The sequence below is a fragment of the Octodon degus genome, unplaced genomic scaffold (genome assembly GCF_000260255.1).
Source record: "Octodon degus isolate 3935 unplaced genomic scaffold, OctDeg1.0 scaffold00100, whole genome shotgun sequence".
Taxonomy (NCBI): Eukaryota; Metazoa; Chordata; class Mammalia; order Rodentia; family Octodontidae; genus Octodon; species Octodon degus.
In genome coordinates, this window is record NW_004524676.1 from 7,095,264 (window position 1) to 7,113,878 (window position 18,615).

The 18,615-nt window shown below is 48.2% G+C and overlaps 1 long non-coding RNA gene and 1 pseudogene across 1 annotated transcript in view; one reads left to right on the forward strand and one right to left on the reverse strand.

Moving 5' to 3' along the window:
- LOC111818698 overlaps positions 1-11,707 on the reverse strand; it is a 13,256-nt gene extending 1,549 nt beyond the window's left edge. Inside the window, exons 1-2 of the long non-coding RNA XR_002822617.1 lie at positions 11,697-11,707; positions 9,111-9,113 (exon numbers count right to left, since the gene is read on the reverse strand). This is a non-coding gene — a long non-coding RNA (uncharacterized LOC111818698). The remainder of the gene's footprint in view (positions 1-9,110; positions 9,114-11,696) is intronic.
- Positions 11,708-14,709: 3,002 nt separating this feature from the next.
- Positions 14,710-18,615, forward strand: part of LOC101590755 — a 68,362-nt pseudogene continuing 64,456 nt past the window's right edge.

Sequence of the window (18,615 nt, forward strand, 5' to 3'; positions counted from 1 at the left end):
AAACTACTTTGGCAGTAACAATACACAATGTACTAACCATTGTTACTCTCCTAAAATCTTGTTTTGAGATTTTGTACCATTGTTTTTATTTTTTTTTTCTTTAAAATAAAAATAACTGTTGTAAAATAAAATAAAATAAATAGATAATGATGATTGGTTAAAGGGGTTGTATTATATCAAAATGAAAATTTAAGTATGCCACAAAATGTCATTGAGATTGTCACACTACAGTGTTATGTATGTCTTTGATTTCTAAATGTCTGTGTTAAAATTGTGAGTTATCTGTCAACATTCTATAGGAATTTAAATATTAGAATATCCATGGTAGTTAAAAAATAATGGGTCCATTGTACGTCTAAGGTGTTTGATATTTAGATAGATAGTAATGTTAAGCTTACTACCTTCATTACAGGGTAATGCGATCATCTTCTGGATGTTTAACAACCAAAGTTTGGAGACCAAAAATCAGAGAGATGGAGTGGGATAGAAGGATAGCCAACTTTTGTCCCTGTCCTCCAAGGTTATTGAGGACTCAGGACATAAGAAAACCTCTGCTATGACATCTTGTAACTCTGTTGAGTCCCTAATTTTCTGATCAAGGAAATTATGTGATCACAGAGAAAGGTGATTCCATGGCACATGGTGTGCCAAATGAGGGCCACCTGGAGAAAACATCTCTCAAGCTTTCACAGAAAACAACTTGGTCAAGCAAGGGCCATAACTCATCCAGATGGCCGACATTGACAGAGGTCTGGAAGTGCTGTACTTAGTTCCAAATCCTGAGGAGATTTAACTGAACTTTTCAGATAGCAAAAAGTTAATTTTTTATTTATACATGTTTTGCTTTAACTCGGTCTTAATCATCCAGCAGGAAAGTGTAACCATGAGATATGAAAAGTGCTGCAACAATAATATGCTAAACTGTAAAAGGTTCAAATCACTAACACCTTCTGACAATTGCTAGCTGTACTGGTAACGCACTACTGTTATGGACTATTGGACTACACAGGGCTAAACTGCTATACAGTTACCAAAATCCTTGGACTGGTATCAAGAAGGAAAAGGTCTTCCAAAGTGTTCTTCAAACACAGCTTGTCCAACTGCAGTGGAACACTCATCATTTACACAACAAAACCAAAATGAAGAGAAGCTGGGAGTGGCTGAAGGGGGAAATCGGTGGTGTGTATGAGGGCAGGACAAGGCCACAGTGCCTAAAGCTGCTCAGTGCTGGGAAAGGCATCCTGCCTAGTGAATGTCAGCTATTAGTCACTAGGCAAACTTGTGTCACATGATACTAACTTTGCAAAGGTATAAATAAACACCCTGACTGTTGTTCTGGGGATCTTTGCCAAACAGCCAGTGACCGCCACCTGACCCAGCTCTTGTCGTATTTATGTTTCCTCATTCCTACTGCCGTTTCTCCCTAGCTACCTAAGACGTAAAAGAACCCTACATATCCAGACGTGTCTTCATCTCTGTCCTGTCATATCCCTCCTAATAAACTGATAAACCTAAGTGTTTCCTTGCATTCTGTTCAAGTAAGTCAACTGAACTCCAGGAGAAGGTCGTGGGAATGCCCACTTATGACACACAGAGAACAATCTAGAGTTGATGACCCGCCTCTTAGGGTAGGGAATGGAGCAACCTTTTGCCTTGAGCCTTCAGTCCTGGAGATCTGCTGTTACCTTTGGGTAGAAAGCACCTGGACAAAGTTGGATCACAGGACATCCAGCTGGTGTCTGCTGCAGAAACGCTTGCTTGCTGTGCAGGAGAATTCCCCACACTTTCTAAGGCCGCAGAAATGATCTGTGTTGCAGATCACTGTAGGGAAAACTGAGTCTTAGACGGTGTTTTATCCCCAGGTCTCATAATTTTTGACTGTCATGAGTTCCATGGGGATTTTTTTGGTGTTTGTTTGTTTGTTTGATTTGTTTTCTTTCTGGTTTTCTAGGCCAAGGGCAGGAACTCTGTCAAAAACCACAGCCTCTCATAACTTTTATTTAAGAACAGTAAGCAAGGTCAGGGATCCTGCCTCCCTTGTGGGTACAGCCTAGAAACAGATGGAAAGATAATTAAAATAATGAGCTGTAGAACAACGTGAAAGGTACAGAGTGGATGTGGAAAGGGACAATTTAGACTAAGTGGCCAGGGAAGGCCTTAAGCTGAGATCTGAATGGCTAAACCCTTCAAAATTCAGGGAGCACAGCAACTTGATAGCTCCCAGGTAGGAGCAAGCCTGCGTTTCCAGAGACAGGCAGTGGGTCAGTATGCCTGGGACTTGAATTTCATTGGATGGGACCTGAAAAATTCACAGCCAGATGTGGTAAACCATTTAGGCTGTTATGAAGTGCCTCAATTTTGCTCTGCTCACAACAGGAAGCCATGGAAGGGGTTTCTACAAGGCAGTGAGATGATCTGATTTCATATATTTCCATCACTCTGGCCTCTGTGCTGAAGGTGACAATAGGACAGCATCACACTACCCAGGAGTGCAGTGAGTTGATTCAGTGTGGACCTAGAAGTGAAGAGCAGGGGGCGGAAATGAAATTTCTCAGAGAAGAGGTGCCAGGACTTTCGGGCATTCAGACCAGTTCCAAGTCAGACTGGAGAAAGACTCCAGTGCATTATGAGTCTTTTAGTAGACGAGAGGAGCCTAAGGCAAGGAGAAGCAGCTTTGAAGGTCAGTGGAAGAGGAAGCAGAGCTTGGGGCATGGAGCTCAGAGAGCCTGCTGACATCGCAGCACAGTGTCTCTGCAAGTATAGATCAGCCCATTGCCGCTGCAAGTATGGAGCTGGTGGATAGGTCAGGGCTGGACATGCTGGGTCTGTAAATGTGCCAGTCATCCCTGAGGAATGATACTTCCATGGGGACAGGACAGATAAGGTAGGCATGTGTGTTGACAGGAGGAAGGGCTGGCCAAATAGCTCAGTGGATTACAGTGCCTGCTTAGGCAGACACAGGGACCTGGGTTCAACCCTGGTTCGATCCCCGGCATGCCATTCCAGCTCCACCTGAGACAGTGACTGAGACTAGGTGTGGTGGTGCGCACCTGTAATCCCAGCACTTGGGAGGCTAAAAACAGGAGGATCACTGTGAGTTCAATCTGTGTAGTGAGACCCTGTAGACCTTGTACTAAAAACATTAAAAATAAATAAAAAGAAAAAAAGAAGACAGGAGGCGAAGAGGGCAGACAGATGACAAGGAGGGCGAAGGATGGTAGAAAGAAGGCACCGAGTCTGGTCTGAGTGAATCCATGAAGGAGACTGGGGAACGGCAAGGATTTCAGAGGGAAACTCCTTTGAAGCTGGGCAGAAAATGAGAGGCTGAAGCAAGCTCCAAGGGGCAGGGTGAGACAAATGCACAAGCCATGGATGTGAGAGATCCTGAGTCGCATCAGCTCCTCCCGTGTCGGGGACACTGAGGATGAACAGCTGGACAAGGCTGAGGTGAAGGAGAAAACTGAGAACTGGACCTGTGGGTCAGCCAGGCTCAGAGGTGCTCTTGCTCTACATTTCCTGTTATTTGAGGTAGTAAGCTTTCTGAGAGAGAGAGAGAGAGAGAGAGAGAGAGAGAGAGAGAGAGAGAGAGCGAGAGATTGAGTTGGGATTTCCGTTCTTCACATCAACAACACCTAGCGACAGCTTTTGCTGTGTTGCTGGGCTTTGCTTTGTTTCATCTTGTCACAGCGTAGGAGAAACTCTTCTGCTATTGGCAGAGGCCTGCATGGCTCCCAGCGGGCTGGCTGGGAGGGTGCACCTGGGGGCGGGCACCAGAGGCCAGGGCCGCCTCTGTCCCACAGCTTGATTTGCCATGAGGCAGAAATGTTTGTCTGCAAACTGGCTTTGCCAGTCACTCCTGTTTTTGTCCTTGCATGAACCACAGGGCTGTGAGGGAACACAGGAAGTGTACCTACAAAATCTAGACTGAGTGTGTTCAATGAGCAGTAAAGGAAGTAACTTAAGCACCACACACCTTAGCACTGGTTACAGATAAAACAAATATAAAATTGGGAATTTTTTTAGATGTAGAAGAATCCTAAACTTAGATGGTTTCCCAGATGCCTCTGTGTTCTTGCTCTCCTCTAACCACATCAAAACTGGAGACCACCAACACTAACTCCGGGCTCAGACGGCAAACACCCATCTAGAGCGTCAGCTAGTCGTCAGGCATTTTAGAAGAAGGCTTAGCTCCTCAGTGTACTGTCAAGTGCAGCAGGGGGTGTGCTGTACTTCAATGAAATATTGAAAACGCTTTTCAGGTTGGCTTTTTCCTGCTTTAACTGAGTCCCTTCACAGACAGACCTGTCCCAGCTCCCCTCAGCCCCTGCCCGCCAGGCAGCCTGTCACCCCCACACTCTGCTTTTTCCACCTCACCAGCACGGTACTGGTAAAAACCAAAGCTTGCGAAATTCTAAGTGATGTTCATTTTAATAAAAGACCTGGCAGGAGCGCCATTAACATGTTAGCTAGTATTTCTGCATGAAGAGGTGATGGATTTTTTTTTTTCTTATCATCATGCCTGTGAGAAAATACCGACGTGAACTTGTATAAATTTAGTGGTAAGAAAATAAAAATAAAGTGTTTTTAGAGCAAGAACAAAGAATAGTTTATTTGTTAGATAAGAAGGTCCTCTTCCCAAAGGACTCTGAGGCCCATCGAGGTCCACTGAATCCACGCCTTGAGCCCACGTCATGGAGAAATCGCTCCCTCCTGCTCAAAGTGAGGCGTTCTCAGTGGAGAGAGGACGTCAGGCCTCGATGGCAGTTATCATCTACTCCATTTTTCAACTGAAGAACACCGAAGTCTTTGAAAGTAAACACTGAAAAACCCTTGGACATGAGCCCAACTCAACCCCCTCTTTCTCCAGGCAAGGACCCTGCAACGTGAGGTGGTGGCTCCGAATCACAGTGACACTGATGACAAGGGTGACCTGAACAGATGCGCACTGAGCATGTGACGTGCATCCTCCTGTTTTGTTCTCACTGACCTGGAGCTCAAGGGGAGGGGATAGTCCTGACCAGGGGCCAAGCCTGGGTGTTCCGGGAGGAGCAGCGTCATGTCCACTCCTGACACCAGGGCTACCTCAGGGAGGCTGTCACTGACAGCTGGGAAAGGGACGGGCAGGGGCCACTCCCTGGTGGGAAGGGCAGGGTAAGCCCCAGGCAGCAGGAAGGCCCACAAGCCTGGCTGAGAGTGAGGCTGGAGCCGAGTCAGGAGGGCGGTCGAGGCCAGCCCGGCGGCCCCACTCTCACCGCCAAGGGCTGCACAGAGCAGCAACATGTCGAGGCCAAGCGCTGCTCGACCAAGGGACCAGGTAGGGACTTGTCATGCGATCCTTGTGTCTTTCTCATGAACTCTCCAGACTCAAAATTCCACACACAGGTGAAGCATAGGCCTACAAGAGAAGCCTGCTGATTGCATGAACTCCCACTAGGAGTAGATCGGTAGTTCCCAAGCAGGGAGACGACTGCATCTCCCGAGGGATATTTTTGTTGTCTGGAGACAGCTTTCCTTGTCACACAAGGGAGGGGCATTGTTGGAATCTAGGAGCAGAGTCCAGGGATGCTGCTAAAAATCTACAGTACACGAAACGGTTCCCTCCAGCAAAGTTATGAGGCCCTAAAGCCCTTGGTGCTGAGACTGAGAAACCCTGGAGTGATCTGAGCTGAAATCCTCAACAGAAGACACTGCAGGGAGAAAGAAGTCAGCCCACGCCAGCCCCTTCCTGCTCCAGATGACCTGTGTGACACACGTCTCGGCTCTCAGACGAACAGGAAATGGGACAAAGGGCCTTGCGGCAGCTGGGCCAGGCACACCTGAGCTCTGGGTCAGAAGTCTTCAACTTGGGTCTCAGGGACCAGTTTTGAGGAAGACGAGTTTTCCACAGACAGGGTTGGCGGAAGTGGGGGTGGTTTAGGCATGATTGAAGCACACTACATTTATTGTGTGCTTTGTCTCTACTATTACATTGCAATATGTAGTGAAAAAATCACACATCATAATGCAGAACCAGTGGAAGCCCTGAGCTTATTTTTCTCCCACCAGCTTGCCCCAATGTCTCTCATCATTGGCAGTGATGAGAGAGAAACACCTGAAGCGTCTTGGTCAGGTCCAGTCTACTCCACAATCTCATTTTGGTTTCTGTCCCTGAAGAAAACCCTGCTTCACAAAATAGGAAGCTGGAAACGGAAGCAGAATTTTCATCACTTTGTGCCGAGCTCAGGAGGTTTTGCCTTCACTTTAATCTAGAATAGATGGAGATTTGAAGCTGTCACAATGTGCTTTTGTGACCACCATCACGTGGCCTCTCAGGTAGTTGATCCTCCTCTGGTACGGAGTCAGCTGACGCGGACTGTTCACAGAGGGCCAAGCATCTGCTCCTGCCCAGGTCGGGGTCCCTTGAGGTTGGGAAGTCAAGCTCAAACTCTTGAAAGCTGGCACAAGTGATCATGGGCCAGCTGGGAGCAAAAAGCCCTGGCTTAATCTCTTCAGAGATCTCTGCTGATGCTTCAGACGTTCACTTGTCACTCCCTAGTTTATGCAGCCCCTTTATCTGCCAACTCGAACACAGCTGTTGCTCTCCCCTCAAGTGCCAGATTGAGTTCTTCAAGCAGGTTGAACACAGCACAGGAGTAAAAGCATTTTGCAGCCCAATCTGTGTCACTAAAATGAGCTGCCGGCGGTGACCATCTTCTGAAGGCCCTCTCTAGCTACTCTTGCAGTCCCAAGCTTGCCAGCGATCTGCTTTTAGAGAGCCTTATCAGGTGTGTGCAGTGAGCACGCGCCGCTGAGCCCACGCCCTCACAGTTATGTGACAAGATGTGTGTTGAGGGCAAGGACGGTGAGTCACAGCCCACAAGTGAGTTCCTTTCGGGAGAACACTCACAAATAAGATTCATTCATAACACTGACAAAGGGAGTCTTAGATACCTTTGATATAAATATACCGCGCAAACCATAAAAAACCAAACACACACCAAGACTGCGGCACGTCCCTGGCCGCGCTGTACCGCGCTGGACTACCACACTGCACGGTGACCACACAGCAGCGCGGCTGTGGCCGCATCCGGCAGACAGGAGAGCTACCTCTGTGCACTGTTTGGACCTACGAATGTTCCTAGTGTGCGCTCTGTTGGTATCAGTGAAAGCTCACAGCCCCAACGTTCACAAGTTGGGGACTTACGGTACTTTAACGTGGCTGGCAGCTTTTATCTCCTCACGCGAAGTGTGGGTAAGCGCAGGGGACATATTTTGGCTAGCTGGCACTTCCGCACGGCTGACATGGTGCTGACGTGGGAGACTCACGTCCAGCCATGACATCTCTGACTCCAGAAGTAAACCTAGAAAGCCGTCCACTCGCGGCAGCCACTCTCTCCACGTGCCAAGAGGAAAGGACCAGCGCAGCTCTTTGGACATGCAGTTATTCGAAGAGCTGGACGCTCTGCAGCTGGAGCGCTGGCTGACAGCCAGGGGCACACAGCATATTCCTGTGCACATCCTCCTGAAACGTACAGCACACAAGAACGAGCACCGTTTCCTGGTCAGTATCAGTAGAAGCAGCAGTCCTGGTTGTGCACCATGTGGCTAAGTAATCTTCTCTCACCGTCACGTTTTGGCATCCTCGCTGTCTCCTCAGCTCATCTACTTACGGTGCTAACAGAAAGAAAAGCACACTTCACTACTGGAGCTGCAGCTTCTCCTAAAAGTTCACGGAAAATGTCCTTAGTAGCAAACAGGATCAACTCTTTGCCAGCCGTGAAGAGCACCCTAGCTTGGGCAGCAGTTCGCAGTAAGAGTGGCGCTCAGTAGGGACACAGCTGATGAGGTGATGGCCCTCAGTAACGCTTCCATTCCACAGTCCTTGGGTCCATGTTTTTCTTTTGAAAAACTTTTAATGTCTTTTAATGAGTGCAGGCTGTTTGTTCTCTATGCACCAAAGTCATTTCGAAGATTTCATGACTTCGCTGGATAGCTGGTAACCACATACTGTACAGTGCGGGCTTGGAAAATGTGCATTGCTGCTGCAGTGAATCTAAGGAGGACGCTTGGTGTTTTCCTTTGAGTTTCTTTTGTTGTTGACAGTCTTTCAGTCTTCTTTTGTCTCACCGTTGGCTCTTTACCCCTCTCCGATGAGGCTTTCCAGTGAGCTTTGCAGTTTACTCCTTCTGGCCAGGGCTCACTTGCAGGTTTACTTAAGCTGGTCCTGAGCCAAACACAGCACAGGAAGGAGGCCTGGAAGAAAGTGGGGAGTGAAACGCTGGCAGGCCACACACAGGCTGAAGTGTCAGGTTCTGACTTAAAGCTGGCCATTGATGTAGCTGCCTTTTGAAGGGCAAAATCTCATTCGCAACTATAAATCCTGCCACCAGATGCAATTTAGTTTTCACTGATAGGATTTTGACCCAAGCCTGCTGCCTTTTATTTATTACGGCCTCTGTAGTCCAACCCTTTGCTGTGCTTACTGTGTGTCTGCAGCCCCTCCTCGGCCTAGCGTCACCTCCTCAGCTCCACGCCAGCTCCCCAGTCATTAGACTCTCCTACAGAGAACACAGCCTGGTCTCTCACATGCTCAGTTCACAGTGAGGTTTGTGCTCAGTTGGGAATCTAACAACTAAAGTAAATAAGAGGCTTAGCACTTCATCATCACATCTGTCTGTCCCCTTTGCTGTCATCCCTGGAGTCAGACTCTACTCAGCCCTGTGCAGAGATACATCGATCAACTAAGAAATGTTTTGTTAGACTATGCTGCAGGGGTCATTTGTCCTGCTGCCCATGGAGCTGGTGTGTGCTTCTGCTGGGCCTCCTGGGCACTCTTGCAGCAGCTCCTGTGCTGAGTCTTTCAGCCTTATGATACAGGCCAGATGCACTACGACAGCACCAGCCACAAGAATAACACAGCGGTTCCTGGGCAAAGCTGGCCTCCTCTTTGCCACCAAATACAAGGCCAGGTCACGTGTCTGCAAGGACATGAAAACTCAACATCTTGTAGGAGGTGGACCACAAATACTAAGGGCTCTGAGACTGCAGTAAGCAAAAATCGTTTGGAGCCCTGCTCAGCCAGTGAGTGCTGCCAGGCACTCGCCCACCCCCGCACATCAATAAAGCCTAACTCTCTTTGCTCTACAAGCAGTGGCTTGGTGACTCCTGACTCTTGCTGGCTCCCTCAACTGAAGCTCCAAATCAGCTGAGGGCCCCCCTCAACAGGCATGCATACTCTAAATCTTCACCCGAAAGTTTGTCAAATGTTTGCAGTATCTGGTCCAGCCTCATTTCTGCTGTCATGTAGCATCCAGAACGTTGTGAAATGTGATTCACCCCAGCACCTCAGCATGTCTGTGCCCCATCTTTTGCTTTAGTAGAGCTTCAATAATTTTTCCTCAAATTACAAAGATAATCCATAATCATTACAGAAATAAGAAAATATAGATTAATGCAAAGGGAAGAAATAAAATATCCTGTACTCCTACCCCTTAGAAAGAAATTTTATTCCAGAGGCATTCTGGTAGCGAGCTCCATTAATTTAAAAGTGTTTTGAAATTTTTAATTCGCACAGAATCACTGTGGATATTTATAGGTTGCAGTGTCGCATTTTAATATATAAATTGTCAAGCCAGGGTCATCCTCAATTCCCAAATTCCAGAAGTTTATCGTTTCTTGGGCCACGATGCTGAAAACAAAGAGGAAGAAAGGAGGAAGGTGTACCTCAGCTCCACAGAGACACCTTCCGTGTCGCCTCCCTCCTCCTCTTCCCGTCAGCGTGACAGAGCCTCCCGCCGTAAGACACAAGACAGGGCCACACACTTTGACCCCGGCTGTCTGACTTTGTACTGATGTTTTAACTTCTTTCGGCTTTTAAGTTTTTATTTCTGTTCTGTATAAAATATAAAGAACATGAAGCTTGCCGCCTTCTCCCTGTTAAGGCCTACAGCTCAGCCATGATAGGAGTGTTCACCTTGCTGCCCAGGCCTGGCCCAGAATGCTTTCAGCTTGTAAACCTCAAAGTAGACACACGTTGAACCACCTCCTCATTTCCCTCAATTCTGTTCCTTTTTTTCATAAATTTGACTACTCTGGACACTTCATAAAAGCAACGTCATACAGCATTGTGTGTGTGTGTGTGTGTGTGTGTGTGTGTGTGTGTGTGAGTGACTGGCGCAAGTCCACTAGGTCTAAAGACTTCAAGGTTGGTCTGTGTTGTAGACCAGGTCAGAATTTCCTTTTTAAGGTGGAATCATATTCCATCAAGGGCATAATCACACTTTAAAAAAAATCTACCCACATATTGATAGACACTGGGGATGCTTCTGTCCCTGGCCTCTGAGAATGCTGCCGCGGTAAACCAGCTGCACACGGCTGCACAGTAGCATTAGCATCTCCGCCACGCAGGAAAGGGGATGCGGGAGGGAGAAGCGGTCCACCTCGGAGGGGTGAGAGCGGGTAGGAGGCCAGAATGAGAGAGAAGGCGGCCTGCGACACCGCCTGAGCGGGACCCAACCTCAGCCACACCCTCTGAAGGCCTCACTGCTTCCTGGCCCTGCCTGGTTCCCCTTTCCTCACCTTCAGGTGGTCATCCGGGTCTCTGGAGAGCCCGTCTTCTCTCCCCCCGCCTAGAAAATCTCTATCACATTTGCAGACCCTCCTAAGTAAGTGTCCTGTCTACAAGAACACCAGCGTATTTTGTTCATGAACTATGGAGTAAAGCAATTCCTACCTGAATAACATAATATAAAATTGTCTAAGTGTGCAGCAATTTCTCTACTATAGATAGAGAAGCTTTGGAAGACAATTCTTTCAGAACTACGGGGCCATCGAAATCTGATCCTATGGATCCTAAAAAGACCTATCTTCATTCAAGTGTCCCCCTGCTCTTGTGGAATTCAACGTGCTCCTAGAAGACGCGGGTCAGTAGTCCTCCCAGCTCTAAGCTACCACGGGTCTCAGAGCACCTCCGCAGTATGGGGTTCCCTGGTGAAGAGACTGCGAGCTTAGAAATGTTTTCTCCATATTGTCCTATTGGGACCTCGCACTCCTCAGAGGAGGGAGGGCAGGGGTCAGTGCTCGGGTTTGCGAGATCCAGAAACAAAGGCTGAGCACACTCAATGGAGAAGCACAAAACAGGGTGTTGTCTTGTCACTTCGACCCCCCCCCCATCTCACCAGGAACGGAGGGGCAAAGAAAGGAGCGATGCCAAGGCCCAGATCTGGAGCTTCCAAACCAGAGATAGCAGGGACTGCAACAGGGATCTTTTTAGTTATTTTCAGCTTTACTTTGTCACAAAACAAAGCAACAGACCTAGAGGAAATCCTAGTGCGTGCATACGTGTATGGGAGAAGCACAAGAAGCACACGCGCTCGTGAGAAGAAAAAGCTGAAGGAGCAATGCTTAGCTGAGCATAGACTGCACGGGCAGGAGATCTTGGAGCAAAGCCAATTAGAAGGCGACCCAGCTGTACAGGCTCTCCTACAGACTTCTAATCCAGACTTCAGGAACATGCTTAGATTAGTAGCAAAGGGGAGGTATTTCCTGTTGTTTTGAATAAAGTGTTGGCCCGTTGGAAGAAATCATCACCTGAATGACGCTTCCTGCCATTAAGAAGAGCTTATGCCGGGAGAAAAGCACCTGTAGGAGGCGCTGGAGGCGGCCTTCCCGCTCCCTCTGGAATCACAGGCTGGGAGAAGGCTCAGCCACACCCTGACGACACATCGGAGAACAATGGGGTATCATGATGCCAAACTGACAGGAAAAACTAGCGTCCAGTGGCTTCCGAGGTGTGCGCATCTCACGGCTCTTATGCTGGAGTAGTAAGTTCTTGCTTTCGTGCAGCTCGGCAGTAGCACTTTCCTGATTTAGCTGCTCCTCTACACCGGCCAGACCAGCATCTTTTAAAATGGTGCCATCTTGGCAATCGAAAGAGGCCTCTGTCCTTTTTTTTATTTAAAGAAAAATTTTATTGCTCCCCCATAAAACATGAAACATTTTACTGTAAAACTTTGGATATATAAACAAAAGATAATAAAAAGATATGCCCAGAACGCCTTTGTCTTTAGATGAAGCCACTGCTTGAATTTTAAGAGAAATGAGGTCCCACGAGCTTTCCTCAGTGTGACTGAGAGATTCGCTATTACATAAATTGTTTTCTTTTTGATACTGAGAGTCGCACGCAGGACCTGGTGCTTGCCGGGAGGAGCTTGTGCAGCTGAGCTATATCCCCAGCCTGAGATTTGCTGTTATAGAGGAGAGAGAAAAATGCGTGGGAAGATCACAGGACAAAGATGGAGAGGCTGGAGTTTCCAGAGAGGACACGAGGAGAGAAGGAAGCTATCTGGGGTCACCCTTGGAAAAGAAGGACTGTCTTGGTGACATTTACTTGCGCTTGTCCATTCCTGTGCAAATTTTCCACCTTCTTATCCACAAAACTGTCCTGGGAGAGAGCAGTTAGAGTAGTTGTTATTTCTCAGGAGCTTCTCCTTTGAGTTAGATAAGAAAAATCCCAAGACGTTTTTTTCTGCTGCTGTGAAATCTCCAGTACTCTCAGCTTCAAATGATCCTCCTGCTAACGAATGGTTCAGAGGGGCAGAACACGGCCTCCGCCACTGACTTACGCGGACCTTCAGGGGATTGGTGTTTCCTCCACTGTAGGCCCTGCTGTCAGTGGTCCCTGATCAGATGCAGTCTACCGTCCCAGAGGATGCACACAGTCCCACCTATGCAAGCGGACCCTGCAGAGAACCTCAAAGCTGGCCATGGAGGTGCTGGGTGGCTGGGAGCAGAAGCTGCCTCCAGGTGCCACGAGTCTGTTCTGTTGCTCCTGGGGACAGCGGGTGACACATGGAGGCATTCTGGGTTGTGGCAACTGGACATGTGGAGATGGTACTGCGTAAGGCGGGTAGAGGCTAGAAATGTCCATTGCCGAGCACGTCACAATGCGCAGGACGGCCCCTCCCTGCACCCCAGCACCCCTCCCTGCACCCCGGCACAGTCTCCCACCTGCGCTCCTTGGGCTGGGCTGCTGCACCATGCACACTAGACCAGACCCTAAAGCAGCACTTGAGCCTCCTCCCTTGGCCTGCAGGTGCTTACTGGCTCATAAACATGTCAAGTCATGGTAAGAGGAAATGTCTTAGCTACGTAGGACTACATAGGAATACGGACTGCAGGCTACTTAGCTATGGGCTCACAAGTGCTTCTAACCTTGGGAAAGTAACTTAGTTCTCTAAATCCTTACAGTTTGAAGGGGACTTAAAACTGTTTCCTTACAGTAAAAGCGGAGAGAAAACACTGTACAATCTGTACACATAACCAAACATTCTAGGAAGGACACCCCACTGCAAAAATCTGTGTTTCATAGAACACTTTAAAATGAAAAAGTACAAAGCCAGAAAGTATATTAAGTTAAAAAAAAGACAAGAAAATAATAAGAATATCTTTAGGGCTACAGGGAAGATGGTGAAAAGTCTCTGAAAGGGTGGCTTCATCCCTGGCAACGGCGTCCTCTGAACACTAGCTGTGGGCTCAGAGACGTTCTTTGTTCTTGAAAGACGACATTTCGTGAGGGCCGAAAGCTCGGGCAGTACCAAACACTGTGCACTGTGGTTTTTACCTAGGCATACGTGCCTGGCATAAAGTCTAACTTATAAATTAGGTATGGTAAGATATTAACAACAATAGTAAAAATAAAACAATTACAACAATGTAGTATAACAAAAGTCATTCTAGATTTATGAATGTTCATACTGAAATTTTCCACTTGATCTCTCAGACCATGGCAGACTACACATAAAGGTAACTGCAGAATGGGGAACTGGGATACGGGGGACAAGGTCCCATCAATAAAAGGAAACGAAGGTGCCTGCCTACACTCATCCCTCCCAGCAGTGCCGCGGACCAAGCGCGCAGGCCCTGGGGTAGGATCGCGCACACAAGACCCTGCTGTCCACTGAAGAGGAGAAAGGAGTCCCCCCCACCCACAGGCGTGGGAGGTACCCCCGGAGGCCAGGCAGAGCCTCCGCGGGAGCGGGGAGAAGGCCGGTGGAGACAGCCTTTGGGAAATGTGCAGAGCACTTAGGGAAGTCTGAGTCACCACCGCAATTCATCCAAAAGAGACTTGGTTTTACATCAGCAGCTTTTTCATATTCTGTTCCTCCAGGACCACTCCCTTTTCATTACTATAAGGTCAAGGCAGGGTTTTCAAGCATTAAATGAAAAATGCAGAAGGCAAGAGGAAGAAGGACAAATTTTAAAAGGTTAATAAATAATTAATTTCTGTGCAAGCAAAAACGAGAAAACACGGGAAGCAATGATGAATTATTTCTAAGTATTCATGCATGAGCGAAGCAATTAAAATCTTTTAAAAATGTGTCTGTTTCAGCGATCCCCAGGAAGGGCGGCTGAGAAACTGCGCTCAGGGTACAAGCGCAACTGGAGTAAATGTGCAGGACAGCTGTTTCCTGTAACGTTCCTCTTAGAAAGACAACAGAAATAAATCGCTAGAATGTTATGTCCGTAAACAAAACGTGCCTCCCTCGTTCCAAATGCGAAGCTCTGTCCCCGTGGCGGGGACACTGGCGCGAGCGAGGTCAGCCCTAAGGAGCTGCTGCGCGCCGAGGACGGACAACAGCTGCAGCGCTAAGCTGAGCCAAGTAAGCCACCTCCGGAAGCTTCATATACAGAAGGAGTTTGGAGTGTCCCGGGGGAAGGGCAGTGGAGGACATGAGCCTGGTGACCTTCGGGGACTCGCCAGGCTGCGAGCACGTCAACGCAGAGGTGGAAAGAACCGTCCAGGCTGGCCTGACGGGGAGCTGCGGAGCAGCAGAACAGAGGGGTTTCCGTAGGAGGGGCCCCGAGGACAAGGAGCGCTCGCCCGGAGGAGGCACCAGGTCCAGGACGGTGCGAGCCCGACAGGGCGCCGCCGCCCGGAGCTGGAGGCGGCCGGAAGGGCGCTGCAGGGCGCGCCAGCGTGCGTGCGGAGGAGGCACGCCTGAGGTCGCGGTACCCGTCACTGTGTCCCGCGCGGACAAACACCTAACATCTGCGCTTTAAGGGAGGGCCCACCTGTTTCGTCCGGTGGTTTCAGAGGCTTTGGTCCACTTCCGAAATATCATGACTGGGCGGGCGCGGCTGCGCACGCCTGTAACCCCAGCACTCGGGAGGCTGAGGCAGGAGGAGCCTTGTGAGTTCCAGGCCAGCCTGGGCTACAAAGGGAGCTCGAGCTTAGCATGAAATGTATAGTGAGACAAAACACAAGAACACACACGAAAAGAAAAAGATATAGTGGCTGAGAGGCCTGTCAGAGAAGAGCTGTTAGAGCAACTGCATTTGGGACGCAGACAACACAAGAAAAAGCTGGCGAGCCGGGCAAGGGCGAGGCAGCCACAGGCCGGCTGGCCTGTCCCCACGGCCCGCGGTTCTAGCAGCTTATGCATCGATTACTCATCGCCGGAGAGGTTTAGTGTCCTACAACGCAGTCACCTCTCCTGGAGCCTCGTGCCCCTGCACCACGCTGACAGACCTCTCAGCTTCAGCAGCAGCGAAACCCAGAAAGTAAGCAGCGGCGAGGAGTGCAGCCGCGGCGCCCCCTGCCGGCCGCTCTGCGAGGGTCGCCCCTGGGAGCCTGCACTGGCGGGCGCCGCCACCGACACACCAGAGCCAAGAGCCCAGCTTGCCTCAGCGCAGCTCATACAGGGTCAAGTCACCAGACCTGCCATTTCATTTTAAAAACTTGCTTTTTAGAATGATGAATTTATTGTCTCCAGTGGAACCGCCTCAGTTGCTTTGGAAGATTGCTGTAGTTTTCCTTTGACAAGGTCTCCAAAGCAGCACACTTAAAGCATCTTTTAAGTATTCTGAAAGTATATTAAATGTTCAAAAATCACTCTATGACCAAAATGTCAATGTGCGCATCCCACAGGAATTTTCAGTTTATATTGATGTCTTTCAAGATTTGATTTTGCCAACATTTAAACATACTTATCATTATTCTACAAAAATTTCAAAATGGGCATTATATTTCTGCAATTTATTTTATCCATCTAACTTTTCTAATAATAATTCAGATTTGCTGTGTGATAGTGTTGTAGGCAGCTGAGTTAGAAATATGAAATGCAGTCAAACAAGGCCCTCGAAGGAGCCTGCAAAGAGCCTGCAAAGAGGGGGAGACGCCCTGGACTGTGGGGGGCAGGTCCCCGCTGAGGGACAGACCTCACGACAGAAGATCAGACAAATGTGCCGTAGCTCCCTAGGGACAGCATCCGGCACTGGTGCTCTGAGTGGGTGCCCATCACCGTGAGGAAGCCAGAAGAGTCACCAACCCAGCTCCTCCAGGAAGAGCCCCCCTCCTTCTGTACTCACCTCCACTTGCTACGGGACTCACTTCCCCATTTGGTCCTGGATTTAACCAATTTTACATGAGCGAGTTGTGCTTGTAACCTTATTGGTTGACCATAGTCGTGTCCTACCTCATGTGCAAGTTCCCATGGCTTCTGCCTTAGACCTGCCTCACCTCACAGTTTTGCTCTGTAGAAATCCCCAGAAAAGGCAGATTCCCAGGACAACCCACCCAGGACCCTTCTGTCCTTGTCTTGGACAGAAACTTTCTTTCCTCTAATAAATATATTCCACTTTTAAACTCCACTGTCCTAAAATTAATTCGTCAGTTTTTGAGAATATGAACTCAGTCCAGGTCTCTTTCGGGTTGGGAGCTTCAGTCCCAAAATCAGCATGGTTGCTCCTGTGACTTCCTGTCCATTCGCATTCTATCAGTCTTTTGGAGTTTTTACATGATTAAAACAAAATTCTTGGGGCCAGAAATATAGCTTAATGGCACAGAACCTGCCTGGCAAGCACAAGGTCCTGAGTTTGATTTCCAGCACCAAAAAGAAAAGAAAAAATTCATGGCTGGGCATGGGCATAAAACTATAATCCCACCTCTAATCCCAGCACTCAGGAGGCTGCAGCAAAAGGACCACTGTGAGTTTGGCCAGCCTGAGCTGCATAGTAAAATCTTGTCCCAAAAAGGAAAAAAAAAATTAGGACAATTTTAGAACTACAGTCAGTAAATATCAAACCTGAGGAGCTGGCTGTAGACATTACCACCATGTGACCTTCTTGGTGTCCCCACTTTCTTTCTGCAATTTGGTCATAAATTGATTCTCATTAGAAATTTAAAATATCACAATTTTTTGCAGGATAATTTAAGTTACTACTAGTAACTTTTTAGATACTTCAAAACTTAAGTTTTAAAATTTACCAAGAGCCTCATTAAGTGAAGATCTCTGGTTAAAACAGCAGCATCACTTTCTCTTAAACTTTAGCTATATATATGTATATGTATATATATATTTTTTTGTTGTTGTTGCGGGGGAAGAACCTGGGATTGGACTCAGGCCCTTGAGCTTGCCAGGGAAGTGCTTATTCCACTGAGCCATCTCCCCAGCCCCAAACTTTAGCTATATTATTCTAATTTAACTTAATATAAATTTTATTAAGTTTTAGATTAAATTTAAACTTGTTAGAGGTTCAAAATCAATACTGACAAATCAATTAAGGAATGCACAAGAGAATAGTAAGGATTTGAAAAAGAAACAGTGGCACTCAAGTCGCTAAAAGAGACAGGCTTCTGAATGCTTTTAAAATGCAAAAGTAAACTGGTGCTTAAGAAGTAAAACTGCAAAGTGACTTGATCTGGAGCCCGATTAGTACTTTCTGGGGACTGTCGTCTTCCCTCCCTAATGGCTTCTTCTACTTGTCTGCTGGAGGTGAAAGGGTGAGGCACATGCTGGCTCAGTAACGGCCTCTGAGATCCGTCCCTGTCCACACGAGAGTTCCTGGGACCTGTGACTGCTGTCTTACACAGGAAATGGGACTCTACAGATGCAATTAAATTAAGGACCTTGAGGTAGGGAGATTACGCTGGATTATCGCGATGAGCCCAGGCTCAGTGTGGGGTCATCCTTTTTAAGAAGGACACAGGAAGGTCAGAGGAGAAGATGCTAGGATGGAAACATACCAAGAGCGACGTGCTTTGGTGACAGAAGACGCCGCAGCTCGGGGTGCACTGGACTGAAGAGGCTCCCCGCAGATCATCAAAAGGAACTGGTCCTGCTGACACCTTTCCTTGGCCCAGTGGAACTAACTTAGGACTTCTAGCTTCCAAAACTGTAAGGGAATAAATTCGTTGCATTTAATGCTACCGAGTTTATGGTAATTTGTTGCAGCAGCCGTGGGCAACAACCACAGGGCCTCCCAGCACTCCTTGGGTTTCTTCATATTATTCCTGCACAGGCCTGATTAGGGCTGGGGGGCCCATGAGATTTAACAATGTCCCTGGGTCTTACCAATGGGGGAGATGGGGCAAGGGCTCCAGCTCAAGTATCCTGGCTAGCTCAGGGTCCAGATTTGCTCCTATGGCTATTAGTAAACATGCATGAACACACGTGCGTGCACACACGTGAACACACACACACACACATACAGAGGTGCAATAAGGTCAATGGTTGCTACCAAAAGAACCAGCGCCCCCCTGCTGGTTGCAACCTGCGATGCCCTGGCTAGAATCTGATCCCAAGCTCTCTCTCTCTCTCTCTCTCTCTCTCTCTCTCTCTCTCTCTCTCTCTCTCT